Raw genomic sequence first — 22205 nt, forward strand, 5'->3', positions numbered from 1 at the left:
TATTTCCAGTATTACTTAAGGAATTGCTATTTTGAACTATCCCCTTCATATTTTTGTCATGTAATCTCATAAATTCTGCCTGAATTACATATGTTCCTAATGCCAGGCACTACTACAATTGGTTTCAAGCTTTATTCCTTTTCCCAGTTCATGATGAGGGGAAAAGTGTACTCTATTGCCTCAGACCCCGCAGTGAAGGAAAATAAAATTATCTGAACTGGTCTTTGGAACCTCATTTTCCTCATCGATAAAATTCTATTGAAAATGCTCATTTGATTTTTGTGAAAAAAAAATGCTTTGTAAATTTTTAAGGTTTATATAAATGATTTCATTATTACTTATGATATTTCAGTTTAGAATTCTGTGTTTTCCTTTAAAAATCACCGCATGTTTAGATCTTATAATATTTAAACTCCGTGTGTATGTGAAATTTGTCATAAGTTAGCCTGGAAACTTCAGCATCCTCTATATGGAAGCAGCATTGTTCATCTCAGAAATTGTGTTCCAAATTCCAAACAATTGACTTTAAAAATTGTGTAATAAAACCATTTATAAGTTGGGGAACTGCCTATGGATACCACTTTTACTTAATACCATTCACATATTTATTGTAAAATGTAGTGATCCATATTGCTTGGGTTAGCAACCTATACTTAGAATTTGTAGGATAAAAATGCCATTGGAATTTATATTGCTTGTTGGTTCATCCTTGGCAGAAAGTTTTCGAGCAATATATTCTGTTTATTAAAAATATACCACTAATTCAGGAATAAGTAATATGTATGAATCTCATTTATCTTTGGCATCCCCTATTTGAAGAATGCTCTCCTTATCCTCAATACAGTTCTTCCAGGAATTTGTAATTTTTGGGAAAAAAAATTGTCTGTAATGTTTGTTATGTTTTGCCCTATTGAGAACATTTCTTTAGTGAATACTTGAAATGCTTTTCACAAAATGCAGATATTTAGTTTATTGATAGGAAGAGAAATAGAGGTATAAGTTTAGGGACTAGAGTTTTACTTCTTTTGTATAAGCTTTTCCAAGGTGAGGAAACTCAATTTATCAATGCCAGTCAATATATTCTTTGCTACTTATATTCTTAGTTGTCTGGATGACTGAGAGGTTAAATAGTTTATCTAGGATCATAAAGCTTGACCATGTCACAAGCAGGTCTTCTTGTCTTAGAGACTCACTTTCTCTTCACTATGCCATAGCATCTTTATGAAAATCAAGTAAGTGATAAATAATAGATTCTTGATTTTTTTCAAAATGTTTTCATTTCAAAAGGTCTTTGGTTTATAATATGTTATTTATGTGAATAATACTTAGCACACAGTGCCTACAACATATAGTCCTTCTTCCTTATAGACTTCAGAAAAATAGCAGCTCTAACATTATAACATTATAATTTATGCTGTTAAAAAGGAACTATTTATGTTTACTCATACTTTCAGACAGTCAAATCCATTATTTTAGAATATTGCAAGTATGATAAAATGTAAATATGGTGTTAAAATCAGATTATTATTCAGAGTGAATATATGTTTGTGTGATTTTCCTGATTTTTAACATACCTAATGATGGATTTTAGATAACACTTTTTTTTCTAATTCTAATTTTCTAATTCATTCACCATTCATTCATTTTCAGTCTCATTCACCAAGAGGTATTATTTCATTGAATCATAAAACAGAAATAAAGGCCATAAAGTGCTAGACTTCTGAAACGAAACTGATCATATATTTATTAGATTTTTAAATGCACTCTTTGAAATCCAGTAGCCCAATCAAGAAAAGTTTGTCTAAGATAACTTGATCTCTTTGAATAAAAAATTTCCGTGTTGGGAAGAACCCGTGACACTATTGAAACCTAAGCAAGAATCTGCTTATCCCATTAGTTAGTGATCCAATCTTCCCTTTGTAGATCTCTAGACAGCCCATTGCACTTCTGGATAAAGATTGACTAAATTTGTGATTTCACTGGTCCAGAGAAGTTCTGGACTAAGGAACTCTCTCTACCAATACAGACTAATACCTCTCCAATTTAAAGTCTTATAGAAATAAATTGTTCCTGAGAGATTGAATGATTTCTTCAGGGTCACTCAGCCAAGATGAATTAGAGGGAGGACTTAAAGCTCTTAACTCCAAGAATTGACTCTAGTTCCACCACTTCATTACCATTTCTCACATACTTAAATGTTAAGATGTTTTCCGCCAAGCCTGATTCAGCAGGTTCTACTCAGTTTTGTCCTGAAAAGAACACATAATCCCTATTACCTGGTATCCAAAAGAACAGGCTTCATGTTTTCCTCTAGAATTTTTTTCTACTCAATATTTTATGAAATATAATGCATAGGAGGTCATAAAATATTATCATGACCTGTGAAACCAATTTAAAGGAAACATAGGGAAGACATAGAAAATTTCTAAGAATGAAAGTTAGGAGAATGAGAATGAAAAGAACAACATATGTAATAATTCCAGTATTAAAAATGGATGAACACTAAAACATAACCATACTGATTCATTTCAATGATCAGTCTTGGCCATGTGTACATTTGTAGAAACATATCAAGAATACAGTATCAGATAATCTGAGATTTGGAAGGGCTCTCAACAGCCTTCTACTCTAGTCTGAACCATGTATTAAGTGAATCCTTAATAGAGTGTACTCAACAAGTAATTGTTCAGTATTTGCTCATGGATCTTGAGGGAGGGAAGCTGACAACTCTTGATAAATGTCCCAAAGTTCATTCCATTTGGGAGCAATGCTGAGAGGATTTTTTATTTCCTTTTTTCAAACCTTAGTTCACTTAGTTCAACTTCTACCTGGTTTTGCCTCCCTGGAACCAAGTAGGAAAGTCTAGGCCCTCTTCCCATGAAAGTTTTCAGGTACTTGAAGAGTGCTCTCATATCTCCCTTGAACCTGTTCTTCATCAGGCCTACCATGCATGATCAATTCTTTCCCTTTTTAAATTTAATTTTGAAGTTAAGAAAACAACTAAAATAAATACTTTAATATCAATAATGTAATAAAGTATGAGGGTTATACTTAGACATACTTAATTATATATATAGATGGTTTTCATTTTAAAGCATATAACACTTTCAACTTTCATTGCTATCCTCCTTGGTTGTGATTATCTTCTGACCTTCCTTTTGGTATTTTAGCATACTGCCAAACATGCTTTAAAGTCCTTTCTTTTTTTCCCCTTATTTTTTAAGCAACCCTATTTCTAGATTTCCTTTTCTTTCCCAACTTCTAAAATCCCCTTCTAGTTCCTTTACCCTAGTCTCAGCACCCAACTTATCAAGAGAAAGAGTAATATAATTTTATTTTTTAGTTGAAGCCCTTTGTTAGTTTATTTTGCTAAACTACTTATTTCTGGTTACAAAATACCTGACGAACATTCTTATTTTCCCCTCACAATAAAACTGTAAGGTAAGTATTACATATACTGTTACATTCGCCTTACCAATGAGAAAACAAAGGTTCAGACACATTAAAGCATTTAAATTCTTAGAAATGTAGCTCACAAAGTTAGACCAAGGAAATTTTTTTTTGTCCAGATGGAATGCTACTTAATCTGTATCATCAGGAAAATGAGAAAGGGTAACCTTCTTTAATGAAGACTTTAGTCATAAAATGTCAACAGATGTGACATAAAAGATATTGCAGAGAAATACAAATGAATTTTATGTCAGACCTATAGAAAGAGAGAGCAAGTTTGAAAATTAGTTTTGGGGGGAAATGAATTTTACCGAGTTGAATAGAAATCATCCTAATGACCTAATGAAAGTTAAACCCTGATGTTGGCAGCCTGCCTTGTAGATATCTAGTATGCCAATCCTTGAATTATTAGATTTTATTGACCCATTACTTCCCTGGTTTCCTATGGGAGTGATCTCCATCAATTATAATCTCAAAATGGAGATATCTAGGTGGTGAAATAGAAATCAGAGAGATTATTTGCTATAGGTTGTGGTATTTTATTTTTATTAATCCTAGTTTTCTTTGTATTTATTGCTATTGTTCAGTCATTCGGTTGTGTCCAAATCTTTGTCTCCCCTTGGACTTCGGTCCATGATGTTTTCTTAGCATAGATACTAGAGGGATTTGTCTTTTCTTTCCCCAATGGATCACTGATCCATAGACAAACATAATTTAAGTGACTTGCCCAAGGTCACACAGCTAGGAAGTTTCTGAGACTAGGTTTGAACTCCGGTCTTCCTGATTCTGAGTCTAGCTCTCTATCCACTGTACCACCTCACTGCCTCTTTCTCTTGTTTACTGTTAAACAAAGGAAGTATCAATGGGCAAGGGGAAGAAAAGGGGAAGGCAGGGAAAGGAATAAGTATTTATGTAGTATATCCCAGATACTGTGCTAAAATGGAAATTGACTATGTAGAAAAAGAGGGCAGGGTTTGTTTGTTGTTTTGTTTGTTTTTCCCTGAATTCAAGGAGTTGTTCTTTCTAAAAATATCATAATAGGAAAGTAAGATGTAAAGGGTAGGTGAGATTTTGGATTTCTCCACACACTGATGACATAACATACTGGTAAAGGGACATGAATTTTATTAGATCAGAGATATGCGTCTTTGGAAATGGAAGATGCTTTAATAAAATTTCCCTGGTAGTATTGAACATGGTCTTTGAAATTCACCTAAACATGAGCTCCTCCAAGATGGAAATTGGTTGGAAGGACAGAATTTAGAAAACAGTAGGGGCTAAATTGTATCTCTCCTGGCCAGATATAATACCTGCAGTCCACAGGAGGGGAATTGCATTATCTCGTGGGGTTTCCAGACTTTTCCAGAACTTTCCATTTTGCTTTGAAGGCTTTTATGTGGTTCTGAAATCTATTATGATTTTCTACAAAATGATATTTGTTTTGAGCTAAACTTTAATCATTTCATTCTGAATTCAATAAATAATATCCCATTTTACTGAGAAATGTATCCATGCCAAATTCTTTCTTTAATCTCCTCTTTTCTACTAAACTTCTTTCCCTCTGCTTACAAACATTCTGATCTTAATAAACACAGACACAGACACACACACACACACACACACACACACATACACACCCACAGAAATACATACAACCTGCTTTCCCTGAACCCTTTTATCTCTTCATGTCAAAACTTTTAGAAAATATAGTCATGTCCTTCTCTCCCTCATCATCCACTATTTCATATTATCTGTAAAGTAGCCCTAATCTGACTTCTATCCACTCACTTTATTGAATTAGCTCTCCCTCCAAGCTCATCAATGTTCTATAAATCACCAAATTCATTGTCCCTTTTCTCAGATTTCATTATATGATCTTTTTTTCTGCATCATTTGACATTAATGACTACCTATCTTTGTTGATACTTTATTTGAAATTCTTGATATAATATTCTATTGACTGTGATCTTTCTTTCCTTATTTCCTGTTCTCAATCTGTTTGATCTTAATCTTCCCAGAATCTCGTTACAACTAAAATGCAAGTATTCTCAGTGGTTCTGTCTTTTGCATCTTTTACACTTCCCGTGTATTTATCTATTCAATTAAAACCACTATGTAAGTGATTCCCAGGTTTTCTGTATCTTCATCCCTTAACTTTCCTACTTCCAACTGTATGCCTAATATTTTGACTTGAATAAATTGTCAGTATCTTAGATTGAATTGGTCTAGAATTTAACTCATTTTTCCTCAAAATTTTCCACTCCTAAATTGATAGTTCTTTTAAAAGGGATTACCACAGATCATCTTTCCTCTTCTTTACCCCCTATGACATCTAGTCACTCAATTGATTTCTCTTTGATTGTTTTGTTAAAATATTTTATTTATTTTGAGTTTTACAATTTTCCCCCAATCTTACTTCCTTCTCCCCACCCCCAACAGAATTCAATTTGCCAGTCTTTGCATTGTTTCTGTGGTATACATTGTTCCAAATTGAACATGATGAGAGAAAAGTCATATTCTTAAGGAAGAAACAAAGTATAAGAGATAGCAAGATCAGACAATAAAATATCAGTTTTCTTCATAAATTAAAGGTAATAGTCCTTGGTCTTTGTTCAAACTCCACAGTTCTTTCTCAGGATCCAGATGGTATTCTCTAATGCAGACAGCCCCAACTGGTCCCTGATTGTTGCACTCATGGAATGAGCCAGTCCATCAAGGTCAATCATTGCCTCCATGTTGCTATTAGGGTATAGTGTTTTTCTGCTTCTGCTCATCTCACTCAGCATCAGCTCAAGCAAATCCTTACAGACTTCCCTGAATTCCCATCCCTCCTGGTTTCTAATAGAACAATAATGTTCCATGACATACATATACCACAGTTTGCTAAGTCATTCCCCAATTGAAGGGCATTTACTTGATTTCCAATTCTTTGACACTACAAACAGGGCAGCTATGAATATTTTTGCGTATGTGATATTTTTACCCTTTTTCATCATCTCTTCAGGGTATAGACCTGGTAGTGGTATTGTTGGATCAAAGTATATGCACATTTTTGTTGCCCTTTGAGTGGGGTTCCAAATTGCTCTCCAGAAAGGTTGGATGAGTTAGTTCATAGCTCCACCAACAATGTAATAGTGTCCCAGATTTCCCACAACCCTTCCAATAATGATCATTATTCTTTCTGGTCATATTGGCCAGTCTGAAAGGTACTCCAAAGAAGCTTTAATTTGCATTTCTCTAATAAGTTATGATTTAGAGCAATTTTTCATATGACTATGGATTGCCTTGATCACCTCATCTGTAGATTGTCTTTGCTTGCATATCCTTTGACCATTTGGCAATTGGGAAATGACTTTTTTTTTAATTTGACTCAGTTTCCTGTATATTTTAGAAATGAGACCTTTGTCAGAAATGTTAGTTGTAAAGATTGTTTCCCAGTTTACTACATTTCTTTTTTCTTGGTTACAGTGGTTTTGTCTGTGCAAAAAGCTTTTTAATTTGATGTTAATCAAAATCATCTAGTTTGTTTTTAGTGAAGTTCTCCATCTCTTCCTTAGTAACTGCTTCCCTTTACATAGATCTGACAGGTAAACTCCTTGATCTTCTAGCTTGTTTATGATATTGTTTTTATGTCTAAATCTCGTATCCATTTGGATTGTATCTTGGTATAAGGTGTGAGGTGTTGGTCTAATGTAAGTTTCTTCCATACTAACTTCTAGTTTTCCCAGCAGTTTTTATTGAAGAGAGTTTTTATCCCAAATAGCTGGACTCTTTGGGTTTATCAAACAGCATATTACTATAATAATTTTCTATTATTGCACTCTATTTCTTAGCCAATACCAGACAGTTTTGATGACTGATGCTTTATAATATAATTTTAGATCAGGTAGGGCTAAGTAACCTTCTTTTGCATTTTTTTTATTGAATCCCTGGAAATTCTTGACTTTTTATTTCTCTGTATTAATTTACTTACATATTTTTCTCACTCATTAAAGTAATTTTTTGGAATTGATTGGTGGGGCATTAAACAGGTATTTAGTTTTGGTAGAATTGTCATTTTTATTATATTGGCTGGACCTATCCATGAGCAGTTGATGTTTGTCCAGTTATTTATATCTGATTTAATTTGTGTGAGAAGTGTTTTGTAATCGTTTTCTAAACGTTTTTGAATCTGCCTTGACAGGTAGACTCCCAGGTATTTTATATTGTCTGAGGTTACTTTGAATGAGATTTCTCTTTCTAGCTCTTCCTGCTGTATGTGACTAGTCATACATAGAAAAGTTGAGGATTTATGAGGGTTTATTATATATCCTGCAACTTTGTTAAAATTGCTAATTGTTTCCAGTAGTTTTTTGGATGATTTCTTGGGATTCTCTATGTATATCATCATGTCATCTGCAAAGAGTGAGAGTTTCATCTCTTCCTTCCCAATTCTAATTCCTTTAGTTTCTTTTTCCTCTCTAACTGCTGAAGCTAACATTTCCAATACGATTCTGAATAGTAGTGGTGATAATGGGCATCCTTGTTTCACCTTTGATCTCACTGGAAATGCCTCTGGCCTCTCCCCATTCAATATAATCCTTGCTGATGGTTTCAGATAGATAACTGCTTATTATTTTATGGAACATTCCATTTATTCCTTAACTCTCCAGTGTTTTTAATAGGAATGGGTGCTTTCTTTTCAGCATCTATTGATTGAATAATATAATTTCTGATAGGTTTGTTATTGATATAATTAATTATACTAACAGTTTTCCTAATATTGAAGCAACCCTGCATTCCTGGGATAAATCCTACTTGGTTGAAATGTATTATCCTATTGATAGCTTATTGTAATCATCTTATTAGGATTTTTTTTGAAGATTTCTGCATCTATGTTCAACAGGGAGATAGGTCTAATTTTCTTTCACTGTTTTAACTTTTCCTGGTTTAGGTATCATATTGGTGTTATAGAAAAAGGCAAAGTTCCATCTTTCCCTATTTTTCCAAAGAGTTTATATAGAATTAGAACCAATTGTTCCTTAAATATTTGATAGAATTCACTTGTGAATCTATCAGGCCCTGGAGATTTTTTCTTAGGGAGTTCAATGATGGCTTATTGAATTTCTTTTTCTGAGTTAGAGTTGTTTAGGTACTTAAACTTCTCTTCATTTAGCCTGGGCAACTTATATTTTTGTATTCATCCATTTCATCCATATTCATATTCATATCCATATCCATATTCATCCATTTCACTTAGATTGTTAAATTTATTGACATAGAGTTGGACAAAATAATTCCAAATTATTATTTTAATTTCCTTCTTATTGATGGTGAGTTCACCGTTTTTCATTTATGATACTAGCAGTTTGTTTTTCTTCTTTCTTTTTTTTTAATTAAATTGACCAGAGGTTGATCAGTTTTCTTGATCTTTTTCATAAAACCAACTCTTGGTTTTACTTATTACTTCAATATTTTTTTGCTCTCAGTGTTATTAATGTCTCCATTAATTTTTAGAATTTCTAATTTGGCATTTTACTGGGAGTTTTAAATTTGTTTTTTCTCCAATTTTTTAGTTGCATATTTAGTTCATTGTTTTCCTCTTTCTCTAATTTATTCATGTAAGCATTTAAAGCTATAATGTATCCCTGACAGCCCCTCTGAATGAATCCCATAGGTTTTTGTATATTGTTTCATTATTGTCATTATGTAGGATAAAATAATTAATTCTTTCTATAATTTGTTGTTTGATCCACTCATTCTTTAAAATGAGGTTATTCAGTTTCCAATTAGTTCTGGGTCTATATCTCCCTGGTCCAATATTGCATATGATTTTTATTGCATTGTGATCTGAGTAAGATCTATTCACTATTTCTGCCTTTCTGTAATTTATTATTAGTTTTTTCCTGCCCTAGTACATGGTCAATTTTTGTATGAGTGTAATGTACTTCAAAGAAAAATATATATATTCCTTTCTATCCCCATTCATTTTCCTCAGTCTATCATATCTAGGTTTTCTAAAAATCTGTTTACCTCCATAACTTCTTTCTTGTTTAAGATTCGATTTATCTAAATCTGAGAGTGGGAGGTTGAGGATTTACACTAGTAGAGTCTTTGTTTTTCCTGTAGTTATTTCAGCTTCTCCTCTAAGAATCTGGATGCTACCCCATTGGGTGCATACATATTGAAATCACTTTATGGTACCTTTTAGGAGGATATAGTTTCCTTCCTTATCATTTTTAGTTTTTGCCAGGCAATGGGGTTAAGTGGCTTGCCCAAGGCCACACAGCTAGGTAATTATTAAGTGTCTGAGGCCAGATTTGAACTCAGGTGCTCCTGACTCCAGGGCTGGTACTCTAGCCACTGTGCCACCTAGCCACCTAGCCACCCCTTCCTTATCTCTTTTAATGCTATCTATTTTAGCAGCTGCTTTGTCTTAGATAAGGATTGCTACCCCTTCTTTTTTCACTTCGACTGAAGCAAAATATATTTTGCTTCAACCTTTTACCTTTACTCTATATGTTTCTCTCTGCTTCAAATGAGTTTCTTGTAAGCAGCATATTGTAGAATCCTGGTTTTTAATCCAGTCTGCTATTCGCTTACATTTTTTTAGGTTTTTTTTTTTTTGCAAGGCAAATAGGGTTAAGTGGCTTGCCCAAGGCCACACAGCTAGGTAATTATTAAGTGTCAGAGACTGGATTTGAACCCAGGTACTCCTGACTCCAATGCCAGTGCTTTATCCACTACACCACCTAGCCTCCCCTATTTGCTTACATTTTAAGGGAGAGTTCATCCCATTCACATTCAAAGTTATAATTACTAACTCTTTATTGCCCTCCAAGCTATCTTCCCTCAGTTTTTATTTTCCCCCTTTTCCCCTTATCCCTGTTCCCCAGTATTTTGTTTCTGAATGTCACCCCCTTTGGTGTGTTTGCCCTCCTATATCCACCCCCTCCCCTTTCTTTCCCCTTTCCCCTTTCCCTTTTTCCCCTTTTCCCTTTTCCTTTTTCCTTCCTTCTGGTGGTTTCCCTTTTTCTCCCTGCCTTGTCTCCACTCCCCTCCCCTTTCCCCCTTTTAATACTTGAATGGTAAGATTTTTTTTTTTAAATTAAGTTTGTGTGTGTGTGTTAACTTTTAGTCAAATCTGATGAGAGGAAGATGCAGGCATTTCTCATCTCCTCCCTTCTTTCCCTCTATTACCATAGGTCTTTTTTACCTCTTGATGTAATGAGATTTACCCCCATTCAATCCCCTCCCTCCTCCCATCTCCTTTCTGTTCCCCTTTTTAAGGAGGAAGTGTTTGTAAATCATTCTTTCTGAGTCATAGAAAATTCTGATTATCCATCACTCCTGGCTAAGTATATTCTCTCTAATAGAGTTACAATACCTTAGAATTATTAGAATCTTTCTCCCAAGTAGGGTTATAGCCAGTTTCATCCCATTGGATAGCAGTCTCACGGATAAGTTATGAGTGTCTATTACTTCTGTCTATGTATATTCTCTCTGTTAGAGTTACAATTCTCAAGAGTTATGATAATCTTTTTTCCCATGCTGGGGATATAGCCAGTTTCATCTTATTGGATAGCAGCTTTTTTTTTCTCTACCTCCTCCTTTTTTAAACCTTTTCATGTGTCTCTTGACCCTCTTGTTTGATGTCCACATTTTCTATTTAGTTCTGGAATTTTCATCAAGAATTTTTGTAATTCTTACATTTCATTAAATGTGCATCTTTTCCCCAGAAAAAGAAGGCTCAGCTTTGCAGGATAGTGGATTCTTGGCTGCATTCCCAGCTCCCTTGCACTTCAGAATATCTTGTACCAGGCCCTTTGATTCCTTGATGTTGATACAACCAGGTCTTGCATAACCCTTACTGTGGCTCCTTGCTATTTAAATTGTTTCTTTTTGGCTACTTACAGGATTTTCTCTTTTATCTGATAGTTCTGCAATTAGGCCACAACATTCCTTGGTGTTTTCATTTTAGGATTTCTTTCTGGAGGGAATCAATGCATTCTTTCAATAACTATTTTGCCCTCTGGTTCCATGATATCAGGGCAATTTTCCCATCACTAAATCCTGTAATATTAAATCTAGGCTTTATTTCTCTTCAGTGTTTTGAAGAATAGAAATTCTCAGGTTGTCCCTCCTTGATCTCTCCTCGAGGTCAGTGGCTTTGCTGATGAGGTATTTCACATTTTCTTCTATTTTTTGCATTTTTTGGTTTTGTTTAACAGGCTCTTGCTGTCTCATTAGTTTCCGCAGACTCCATTCTTTTTTTTAGAGAAGAGTTTTCTTCATTTATTTTTTGCAACAGCTTTTCCAAGTAGTTAATTCTGTTTTTGAAAGAGCTTTCCATTTACCCAATCGATGTTTTGAGAGATATATTTTCCTTTTGCTTTTGCCCAATTGAGGATCTGAGAGAATTATTCTCATTTTGTATTTGTCCAGTTGAGGATCTGAGAGAATTATCCTCATTTTGTATTTGTTCAATTGTATTTTCTAATGATTTGTTTTCTTTTTGCAAGGTGTTAATCTTCTCTTGGGTTTCTTTTCCCAAATTTTCCAATTGATTTTTAAAATCCTTCCTTATTTCTTCAAAAAAGTCTTCCTGTGCTCGAGACCAGATCATATTCTCCTCAGAGGTTCTAGGTGTCTTTGAATTAGGGTCTTTTCCTTCCAAGACTTTTCCTATTGACCCTCCTTTCCGCTTACCATTCTTCATTTTGTTAAGACCTTGACTTGGGGAGGGGCTTGTTCACAGAGGTTAAGTGTTGGGATCCCTAGAGACTTTACTCACTGATTGTAATATCTCCATCTCTCCAGTAGGGTGTGCTAGAGGTTTTGCTCACCGAGTGTAATTTCTCCAGCTGGCCAGTAGGGGGTGCTGGTTGCTTTTTCTGGAGTGTCTTTGACCTTGATTGAAGCCCTCTCTCCCTTAGCCTGGAGGGAGTGATGGAAGCTGTTAAATACTTTTGTCTTTGATACACTCGACTATCTCCCTGTTGACAGCTGAGGTGGTGCTGCTGAGAGGCCTTAGCCTAGGGTAGATCTATAATTGTGATTGTTCTGGGAAGAGGCTTCAGCTGAAATGGAGGCATGGACTTGGAGTTTCTTTGGAGCAGGGATGTTGTCCAAAGCTTTCCTGCACCGGGATTCTCTTCCCTGCACTGGGATTCTCGTCCCTGCACTGTCAGCACTCCTGAGCATCAGCACCATCCAATGCCTCTCCTCCCTAGTTGACCTAAGTCCTCGTGTTCCACCAGGCTCTAGCTCCGCAGCTGATCAAACTGGTCTGGTTTCTCAGGCCCTCAGGCTCCTGGGCTCCAGCCCTGCTGCTAAGCAGGCCAGTAAGGGCCTATCCCGGCTCCCAGGCTGTCCCTTATCCTGTGCTCCCTGCAGAGTCTGCCCTCTGTGCCCGAACTCACCCACTGCTGTGGAAGACAAATCCTGAGATAGATGTTCTTTCTCCTGGCTTTTATTTCTGAATTTTGTTCATAGGATTTCTGTTAAAGAGGTTTCTTTCATATTATATATTGGGAAAGATCAGGAGATTTTAGAACTGTGCCTGTCTTCTCTGGGCCATCTTGGCCAGAAGTGAGTTCTCTTTGATTCTAATGCCACATTGCCCATATGTTCATTCTTTGAAAGCAGGAAATAGTTTTTCTCTCTTTGTATTTCAATCTGTTATAACCTGTGTGACTGTAAGGAGAAGAGGCAGATGATGTGAGAGTAATGAAAGCAATGCATGAATCAGAGTGTTTAACTGATAGTAGATTTATTGTCTCTTAGCTAAATATTTACATTTAACAGAAGCAGAGACCCCAGGGCAAATGACTACCAGTGCAATTAAGGTCAACAGATTAGAGCACTTCTCTGAGCAGGAAAAATTTGTTTTAACCTCAAGGGAAGAACAACAACCAAAAAAGGCAAGTCTCCAGCTTTCAGGTATTTAGTGTAGAGTACTGCATTATTCATCAGGACCAGTGCTCTTACAAACATTAAGATTAGTTTAACAAAAATGATGGGGAAATTCAGAAACTGTTAAACAAAAAATGAGAATTCTGTAGGATTTATCAGCAGGGCAGTTCATTTCTAAAAATGGAACATTTAATTCCATCAAATGTAAGGTAGAGGTGAAACTTAGAGAAATGCAGGATCCTTGACTCAGTAAAAAGGCAAATGAAATTCAGTTTAAAGCTGATAGTAACACTCCAAATTTTTTTATGATACCCTTAAGGCAATTTATGGGTCAAAGGACCTATGTTGCAGGTCAACTACTAAGGGCTGATGGGATCATAATGATTAGTGATAAGAACATGATATTAAAATGTGGGCTGAACACATCACAGTGTTCTCAACTGTCCATCATCAGTCAATGCCAAAGCTATTGACTACCTCAGGTGGAGATCAATTCCTTCTAAGCTGAAGTTCCAACTGAAGAAGAGGTTTTGCATGTCATTAGAAATCTGGTGTCTATTCCAACTGATATTTACAGGGTAGAGAGATCCATTGTGCTTACAAAGGCTGACTGAAATTTTCTGGGTTATATGAAAAGAAGAGGTTATTTCCCAAGAATTCAAGATGCTTCAATTGTTCATCTCCATAAAGTTAAAGGGAATAGATTGTCCTTAATAGGTTGGTGCTTCAACTGGAAGTTGGTCATTTACCTGAAAGTCAGTGTGACTTCAGAAAGGGCTGTGGAATAGTTCTTTTCTTCCCAACTACTCTGGAAAAAATACTAGGAATAGAACAGAAATCTGTGCTCAATATTTGTAGATCTGACTAAGATATTTGGTCAGTCACAAGGGCTTATGGAAAATTATGTCAAAATTTGGTTGGTCAAACTTTTTCAGTTTTGTATGTAAAGTTTCATGATAATATACTTGCCTGGGTTTTGGGTAATGGACAGTTCTTTCCTACTTTCCCAATTACTAATGTAGTAAAACAAGGCTGTAGGCTTTATAACATGATATTTAAGGTCAGCTGTCAAATTGATAGTAAATTCTTCAAATTGAAAAGGCTGCCTTGAAAAGGCTTGGCAACTCAGGAGTACCTGGGTTCAAATCCGGCCTCAGACACTTAATAATTACCTACCTGTGTGGCTTTGGGCAAGCCACTTAACCCAATTTGCCTTGCAAAAACCTAAAATAAAAGAGAAAGAAAAGGCTTGGCAAAAGCCAAGACTAAAGTGAAGGGAATGTTGGTACATCATTTTGTTCTTGTAGTTGTTGATGGATGATTTTGCACTTAATGCAACCTCTGAAACAGAGATAACAAAATATAGATCAGTTCTGTGCTGTTCAGGCCAATTTTGGCCTAAGAACATTTAGAAAATAAAGAAACTCCATCAACCAGTACCACACTATCCACATGTGGAGTCATTAGTTATAGCAAATGGAGATGTTTTGAATGCTGTGGTTAAGTTCAATTTCTTTGATAATACTTTCTAGGGATGTATACATTGATAATGACGTATACATTGCCAGAGCTAACTCTCTGTTTCAGAGGCTCCAAAGTAAAGTGTGCAAAAGTAGAAAAATTAGACTGACTACCAAATTGAATGTCTTCAAAGCTGTTGTGCTGACTTCTTTGTTTGTATGCACGTGAAAGCCGGTTAGTCTATCAGTGCCATGCCAGGAAACTGAATCACTTCTATTTGAATTGTTTTGGAAAGATTCTGAAGATCCCACCATTCTGGTGGGATGGGATAGCAGACACTTAGGTCTGTTCTCAAGCTAAACTGCCAAGCATTCATATTCTCCTTTAGAGAGCACAAGTCTTGATGGGTTCTCTATAGTATTCAAATGCCAAATGTACACTTGCTAAAAAGACTATTTAAAAGAAATATTTATTTAGTATTTTATTTCCCCTGGTTCTTAATGTAAAAACAATTTTAACAGTTTTTAATACTTTGAGTTTCACTTTCTCTTCTTTCCTCCTGTCCTTCCCCCTCATTGACAAAGCAAATAATTTGATATGTTATAAATGTGTAGTCACAAAAAAGCATTTCCATAATTCTCATGATGTGAAAGAAAAGATAAACTCTTTCCCCTTCTCCCAAAGAAAGAAAGAAGCCTCAAGAAAAATAAAGTTAAAAAAAGTTTAAAAAGTATACTTCATACTTTATTAAAACATCATCAGCTTTTTCTTTGTGGATATATATTCTTTCTTATAAATTCTTCAGTTGTTTTAGGTTACACTATTGCTAAGAAAAATTAAGTCCTTCACATCTGATTTACTACAGTGTTGCTGTTACTTTGTATATTGTACATTTCATTTTGCATTAGTTCATCTAAGTCTTTCCAGGTTTTTCTGAAACCATCCTGCTCATCATTTTGACAGAATATTATTCCATCATAATCTCATAATACAAATTATTTAGCCATTTTCCAACTGATATGCATACCCTCAATTTCCAAATGTTTACCAACCAGGGAAGAGTTGCTATAAATATCCTTGTACATATTAATTCATTTACATTTTGTTCTTCATCTCTTTTGTAATTCAGACTTAGTTGTGACATTGCTAGGCAAGGTGTTATAGTCTTTGGGAATAGTTCCAAATTGCTCTCCAGAATGGTTTAATAAGTTCATAACTCCACCAGTAGTACATTAGTGTCTCATTTTCCCTACATCCCCTCCAACATTTGACATTTTCCTTTTCTGCTCTATTAACCAGTCTAATAAATATAAAGTAGTATTTAAGAATTGTTTTAATGTTCATTTCTCCAGTCTATAGTGAATTAGAACATTTTTCCTAAATAGATAGATAGCTAGTTAGCATTGACAACCTCATTTTAAAACTGATCTTTTGAACAGTTATCAATTGGAGAATGGCTCTTATTTTAATAAATTTGACATTCATGAGAGACACTTAATTCAAATTTCCTTTCTTACATTTACAATTCCTAAATGTATATCTGTCCATCCTAATCCTCCTGCCCCCGTTTATTTATATTCTCCCTCCTTTCACCCAACTCTCCTCAAAAAGCGCCTTGCTTCTGTCCAGACCCTCCATTAGCCCTCCCTTCCATCGCACTACCCTACCCCCATTTCTTTTATCCCCTTCCTCTTCTATTTTCCTTTGGTAAAATAGATTTCTATACCCAATTGAGTTTATATGTTATTCCTTCTTTGAGCCAATTCTTGATAGTAGAGTTCACTCACTCCCCTTTAATCCCAATCCTCCTTTCTACTTCACTGTAAAAGCTCTTTCTTACCTCTTTTATATGAGATAATTTGCCCCATTCCACCTCCCTTTTCCCTTTCTCTCAGATATTCCACTATCCTTAATTTTATTATTTTTAGATATAGTCCATTCATATTCAACTCACATCTATGTCCTCTGTCTATATAAGCCCCTTCTAACTGACCTAATAATGAGGAAGTTCATAATTGTGATCAGTATCATCTTTTCAATGAAGGAATATAAATAGTTTAACATAAGTCATTTATGATTTCTCTTTCCTGTTTATCTCTTTATGTTTCACTTGAGGCTCATATTTGAAGATCAAGTTTTCTATTCATCTCTGGGCTTTTCAACAGGAAATTTTGAAAGTCCCCTGTTTCATTGACTGATCATCTGGAATTTGGCTATAATATTCCTGGAAGTTTTTAATTTGGAATTTCTTTCAGAAGATGATTAGTAGATTCTTTCAACTTCTGTTTTAACCTCTGATTCTAGAATATCAGGGCAGTTTTCCCTTGGTAATTTTTTTGAAATATGGCTCTTTTTTATCATAGTTTTTAGGTAATCCAATAACTTTTAAGGTATCTGTCTTGATCTATTTTCCAGATCAGTTGTTTTTCCAATAAGCTATTTCACATGGTCTTCTGGTTTTTCATTTTTTCATTTTGTCTTATTGTTTCTTAACTTCTCATAAAGTCCTTAGCTTCCATTTGCTCAATTTTAATTTTTAAGGAATGATTTTATTCTATGAATTTTTGTACTCCTTTTCCATTTGACCAATTCTTTTTAAGGCATTTTTTCTACAGTGAATTTTTGTGCCTCTTTTTTTTCATAGTTGACCAGTTCAGCTTTTTAAGCCATTCATCTCCTCATTGACTTTTTGAACCTCTTTTGCCATATGATCACATCTGGTTTTTAAAGTATTATTTTCTTCAGTGGTTTTCTGTGTGTGTGTGTGTGTGTGTGTGTGTGTGTGTGTGTGTGTGTGTGTGTTTGTATGTCTCCTTTATCAAACAGCTGGCTGTTTCCCCTGATTTTCCTGCATCACTCTTATTTTTATTCCCAATTTTTCTTCTACCTATCTTGATTGTTTTTCAAAATTCTTTTTGATCTCTTCCATTGCCTGAGTCCCACTGATCTTTTTCTTGAAGGCTTTGCAAATAGGAGCTTTGATTTTTTCTTCTGAGTTTGTGATTTGATCTTCTTTGTCACCATAGTAATTTTCTGTGGTCAGAATTTTTTTCTGTTTGGTTATTTTTCCAGCCTATCATTTGATTTTTATCTTTTTGTTTAAAGTAGGGCTCTGTCTCTAGGGAGGAGGGTGCACTGTCCCAAACTTCGGGGTTTTGTGTAGCTTCTTCCAGAAATACTTAGAGACCTGTAAGTTTTCAGTTATTCCAAAGTGGTAAAAATCTAAGAAAAAGTTTTTTTATTCCTCTCCTTGCCAGTGCTCTGGCCTGTGAGTGACCATAAGCACCCTTTTCTGCCCTAGAACTGTGAGAAGTGTCCCTTTGCCCCTGCAGCAACGAGCTCTGGCATGCTACTGCTCCTTCTCACTCTTGGACTGTGACCCAGGACTGTGACCCTAATAAGAGTATGGGCAATGCAAAAACTCTCAGTGCTAACATAAAGACTCCCCTATAATCTTCTGACGCCATCACCATCTCTGGGCTGAGAGCTCTGAAAGCAGTGGCTCCTGCTGTTGATTCAGTGGCTCCCGAGGCCAGTCTCTTGTTTGCCAGGGTGGAGATGAGCTAACATGCTAGACTTTGGTAGACTATACTCCACTCTCCCCCTGGGTTAACAGACTTTTACTAACAACCTTCTGTTATCTTGGTGTTTGTGGCTGAGAGGTCTGTACACTGCCCCTGTTGCCTCTTGATTTAATTGCCTGGATGCCAGTTCCTGGGATGCTGGTACCCAGTCTACACTGGTGTGACCTGTTCTACGCTGCACTCCCCTCTCACCCTGGTGCAGCAGACTTTTTCCTGTCAACTTTCTAAGTTGTCTTGGGTTGGAAAAATTGCTGCCATTCTGGAATTGTTTAGGATTAGTATTTGGAGGGGTTTGGGGAAACTTGGGCAAGTGCCTACCTTACTTCGTCTCCCCAAAAGACTGTTTTATAGAGAACTCAAAAACAGGACAAACACTCACAGAATCAAGCAATACAAAGATACTTAAAGTCTGTCTACAAAACCTTTGTAATTGGGGAGTAGAGCCAAGATGGTGGTGTGAAGGCAAGATTTCCCAGAAACTCCTTTCCCCCAAAACACCAAATGTCATCAAATTATGACTCTAGTCAATATTTAGAGAGGCAGAACCCATAGAAAGACTGAGTGATACATTTTTCCAGTCCATGATAACTTAGAAGTTCCATGGGAAAGGTGTGTTTCACTGGGACTGAGGGTTGGGAAAAAGCCATAGTCGCAGCTCATTCCAGCAACACAGCCTAGGGATCACCAGGAACAGCTTGAAGGGGTTGTGAGAGAATTCTGCTGTGCCAGAGGCCAGCCTCAGAACAGCCCTGTGTTGAGAACTTGCAGCAGGAATGGGGAAGCAGCCTGTACCTCCAGAGCACAGCCCACAGACAATGAGGGGGTCCAGGGAGACTGCAGAAATCTCTCTGCTCTCCCTGGGAAGGACTATACTGTTTGCCCCCACTCAGATCCAGGTTGTAGTTGAGGCTTCTATGCTAAGATAACCAAGCAGTGTATAGAGACCTGTAAGTTTTGTAGAGATAACAAACCAGCCCTCCTCGCAGCTGTAGGGCAGAGGGGAGCACCTGTGGTCATCTAGATATCAAAGAACATGCAAGAGAGCATAAGACCTTGAAGGAATAAATGTCCCAGTGGGGTGTCCCAAAAATCCCCCAAAGCCTTGGAAGCATAGTAAATTACTCTTAGGCTGAGGAAATGAGCAAACAAAAGAGAAAGAAGAATCTGGACATAGAAAATTGCTTTGATCCCATGGAAGATTTGGAAGGCAACAAAACCTCTAAGAGACATAGAAAATGGGCTCAGGCTGTGGATGAGCTCATGAAAGACTTTGAAAAGTAATTAAGGGAGGTGGAGAAAAAATTAGGAGGAGAAATGAGAGCGATGCAGATAAATCATGAAAACCAAATCAGCAGTTTGGTGAAAATACTGAAGCAAATAATATGTTCAAAACCAGTTTAGGCCAATAGAAAAAGCAAAACAGAAGGCAAATGAAACGAATGCCTTAAAAACAGAATTGGCCAGCTGCAAAAGGAGATTAAAAAAGTGCTCTGAAGAAAATAACTCCTTCAAATACACAATGGAAGCTGATAACATTGAGAGAAATCAAGAAGAAATAAAACTCTTCCAAAAAAGCCAAAAATTAGAATAAAATGTGAAATATCTCATTGGAAAAACAACCAACCTTAAAAACAAATCCAGAAAAAATAATTTAAAACTTATTGGGCTACCTGAAGTCATGGCCAGGAAAAGAGCCTAGATTTCATTTTTGAAGAAATATAGCAAAATTTCCCTGAAATCGTAGAAATAGAAAGTAGAAGAATTTCAGTAAACTTCTGAAAGAGATTCCAAAAGAAAAACTTACAGGAATATTATAGCCAAATTCCAAAATTCTGAAGTCAAAGAAAAAATACTTAAAAGCTGCCAGAAACAAACCATTAAACTACTGTGTAAGATGATAATATTGAGATGTTAAGTCTGGCCATTAACCAGTTCAAAATCTATCTAACTTTAGCTCCCCTACATCTATCTTTACCACAAAAACACTATGAATGACTTTAGCAAATACTCTGCTAAAGTCTAAATATTGTATTGAATTTACTATGACCTGCTTTTTTTTAAATAACATTTTAATCTGGTTCTTTATCTACATATAGTTTATTTTTTCTATATATAAGCATTTCTTATTCAACACATGATCATCATTTTAAAACAATATGTGTTTTAGAAATTTTCCTGGAATTAAAGTTGTTTATTCACCAGTTTAGCAAACCCCAGTCTATTGACTTTGACTTTTTTTTTTTAGGAGGCTAGTATTGAAGGTAGGTTGGGCAGTGAAGGAGTAAAAGGGGAATGCAACAGTGGTAGTACAGAATAATAGTATCTGGAATATTCTTCATTATTTTTCATAAAAAATCTACAAATCCCATGTTGATAATTAAATCATTTGATTTCTTCTTAAATACATTTACATTTCATAGTAAATAAAATGTGTTCTAAGGAATGATCTCTATAGTTTATAGAGTTTTCAATCAGTCTTGTGGTTTCATGCCTCATATAGTCTTAAAAAACTGATGTCCCTTGTTCTTTCAATTATCACTTATTCTTCTTGTCTTCCTGTAGTAGTAGTACTAGTAGTCGTGGTGGTGGTGGTGGTGGCGGTGGCGGTAGTAGTAGTAGCAGTAGTAGTAGTAGTAGTAGTAGTAGTAGTAGTAGTAGTAGTCATAGTCGTAGTCATCGTAGTCCTCGTAGTAGTCGTCATAGTGGTAGTAGTGGTAGTGGTGGTAGTGGTGGTAGTAATAGATTGTTCAATTAGGTACAATTTTAAGCTTTAATTTTAGTAATTTTTTGTTCTATTTTGTTGATATGCTTACAAAAGACATGAAAAGTAGTAATAAGGATAATGCAAAATGAGTATGCTGATATTTGTCTACTATATTAAAAATCATTATTTTGGGGAATTATGAATTCCCCTGACTCAGGAAGCAATTTATTCTTTACTTTATTCATTATCTTTATAAAAGAAAGATCATATATCAGTTGTATATGATATCTGTGTTCATAAAGGCAAGTGAAATGACCTTGGCTAATGTTTAAGATCTATTCATCAGAATTTATAAAACTAGTAATGGAAGCCAGCAGAGCAAGACTTTTATCAATATGTTATTATGTTAGGTCTTATAGTTCTGTCCATTTTGTCTTTTGTAGCTGTCCATTTTTCTTTGCTACCTATTATCTACAATTTGAATGTCTCGAATATATGAATAGTATATATTTAGGATTTGGTGCAATTAAGTAATATATATATATATATACATACATATATATATATATACATATATATATATCTCAAATGCCTATGTTGCTTTCTAACAAACATCTTTTCTCTTGTTTTGCAAAATGAGTATTTTGTTTGTATTACTCTTTTTTTTTAGGGTTTTTTTGCAAGGCAATGGGGTTAAGTCGCCTGCCCAAGGCCACACAGCTCGGTAATTATTAAGTGTCTGAGACCGGATTTCAACACTACACCACCTAGCTGCCCCATTGTGTTACTCTTAAATAGATGTTGCTAATATTTTGGCATGTGCAGTTCAGAAAAATGTAGTCATATTAAAATGTACTAGAGGTGTTTTAACTTCTACTAAATTAAATATTTTTTAACAAAGTAAGTTCTCAATTTAATTTTTGTGTAAATATGAATTTTTGGTGGTGTTATGATTGCTTCAAGTGAATTTTATATAATTGATTTCTCAAAATTATATGTTCAGAAATAGAGGCTTTAATAAAAATACTAAATTTATATAAATAAATAAACTTTATTAGGATCAAGTAGGTAGCAGAGTGAATAGAGTACTGGCCATGTAGTCAGGAGGACCT

General features: G+C 35.3%; 1 protein-coding gene across 2 annotated transcripts in view; it reads left to right on the forward strand.

Moving 5' to 3' along the window:
- MEI4 (meiotic double-stranded break formation protein 4) overlaps window positions 1–22205 on the forward strand; it is a 333870-nt gene that overhangs the window by 182442 nt on the left and 129223 nt on the right. The gene's annotated exons all lie outside the window — the stretch shown is intronic.

Source organism: Macrotis lagotis, chromosome 5 (assembly GCF_037893015.1).
Source record: "Macrotis lagotis isolate mMagLag1 chromosome 5, bilby.v1.9.chrom.fasta, whole genome shotgun sequence".
In the NCBI taxonomy this organism is placed as follows: domain Eukaryota; kingdom Metazoa; phylum Chordata; class Mammalia; order Peramelemorphia; family Peramelidae; genus Macrotis; species Macrotis lagotis.